Genomic DNA, 2234 nt, shown 5'->3' with positions numbered 1-2234 from the left:
ATCATCAAGAATCTTCCTTCTAAGGTATGCATAGTGTTCATCCACGGATTCCTTTCGTCCGTGGATTTCAAGAATCAATCTTTAAAATACAAAATCTTGATTGATTGTGGTGATATGATCATACCTATGTTGATGCTTGTTTGTTTTCCTCTTTTTCATTATAAAGTATGATTTCTATATTGTTGGGTGTTGATGATCATGTTGTTGATATTGGATGATTCCCAAGATGGAATCCTTTTATATTTTTATAAATTCATGATATCGTATGAGTTGGAAACATGTAAGTTTGGTTGTTCATGATGTATAATTTGATTATTTCACCTATGCTTAAGATGTGCATATAAGGTGTTTGATAAAATGGCTAAGAAACTAGAAATCATGCAATATAACTAAATTGTGACTAAGTGAAGGATTCATGATATGCCCTTACGTTCCAATGACTTCTATGTTGTTAATGTGTCTTGTAAATGTTGTTGGAATACTCATGAACTATTCTTATGAGATTATGCTATGTTTACTTGCAAATCCTACTTATGAACAAGATGTATGATAACCATGCAATCCACATGAACTTCCATGCTATTGGTATGTGTTGCCAATATGATTATGCCATGAACATAGTATTAAGATTGTGCAAGTACTTCCATGTGATATGAAATCCTTTACATGCAATACATTGTTGATAACCATGCTTAGTATGAGATCCCTACTTATGATATCATATATTATGGACTCTACTCTTATGATCAAGTCAGTCATGTGTGTCAGTTTCCTTCCATCGATTCTTGGGGGTACTTGTACCCGAAAACTATAGCTGTGTGCCTAGATCCATGTCATGTTTCACGATATCCAAACTCAAGCTATGATTTCATAGACTTTAGTCAGTCATGTGACTCAGGAAAACCTCATGATCTTAGTCAGTTGTCAGATATCAGTAACATTCCGTCAGTCAACGGAATTCAGTAAGATTAAGTCATGCATAGTCAGTTATTCATGTCCAGTCCCTCTAGATGGGAGTAGAGGTTAGCACCGAGTGAACCCAAGGATGGGAACTTACCCGCCAATTCAGGGTGTGATTCTTAGTAGCAATCCTTGTTTTCCAGAACTACATAGCCAGCGTAGGTTGAGACATCTTAACCCATTAGCTTAGGGTTGATGAGGTGGCTTAACTCGTCAGTTTAGGGTTTCCACCGTTCTCATGGAGTACCCACCAGATAAGGGTCACTCACAGGCTGTCCTTACCCGTGGCACGGTATTGACACCCCTCCAGTCGGGGTAGAGATTGAACCCCAGCTTAGCCATAACGGCATACATGGGGTATGTCAGTTAAACACTACTTCCCACAGTTTTAGTATTAGTCTCTGTGAAAGAACTCAGGGCGTTCTTCAGATTTCAGTATACACAGGACTATCAGATACAGTCTTTCATGTTATCAGTTTTAGTATCAGTCATGACAGTTATCAGTAAACCATGTATTAGCTTACAGGTCATGCTATCACGTATTCACGATCCCAGTTTCTATATATGTGTGTTTGCACTCCCACGTTCATATTAGTCAGTCAGTGTTGTTCATGCATGAAACCCTTTATGTTCAGCCTACCTTTCTTTTCATGTTACACCATAGGTTCCGAGACACGAGCTCCAGCCCAGCAGTAGCGGTAGCATTCCAGTCGCAGAGACACAGTGAGTCCTCATTGATTCGAGGATAATATGATTTGATTCATTTATTTATTTCTTCAGTTCAGTTTTACGGAGTTAGTTGGAGACATGTTCCTTCAACTCCTTATTCAGAAAGTTTAGAGGCTTTCGAATTTACTTTCAAATTTATGTTCAGATTTACGTTCAGATTGAGTTGTTTTGGGTATTTTCACCTACATGATTGCATTCAGTTGAACCTTATGGCCTTATAGTTCCATGTATTCCGTATTATTATATCATGATTTGCAATATACAGGTACAAATATCAGTCATGGGTTAGCTTGTCTTCCCTCGGGGTCATGAGCACCGTGTAGCATTCCGGTTCAGCGAATCGGGGTGTTACATATATACTACTTTAGAGTCTATAGAAAATATATACACATATATACGTGCAATTCAATATATGTTCTACTTTAAAACATATACTATAAGATATATACTACAATATAATGATATATATACTAATTTATAAAATATATACACATGTATACGTTAAATATATACTACTTTAGAGTCTGATGGATATATTTATTTAT

Source organism: Capsicum annuum, chromosome 12, assembly GCF_002878395.1.
Source record: "Capsicum annuum cultivar UCD-10X-F1 chromosome 12, UCD10Xv1.1, whole genome shotgun sequence".
Taxonomy (NCBI): Eukaryota; Viridiplantae; Streptophyta; class Magnoliopsida; order Solanales; family Solanaceae; genus Capsicum; species Capsicum annuum.
The sequence above is the reverse complement of the archived record's forward strand: the minus strand, read 5'-3'. Positions refer to the sequence as shown.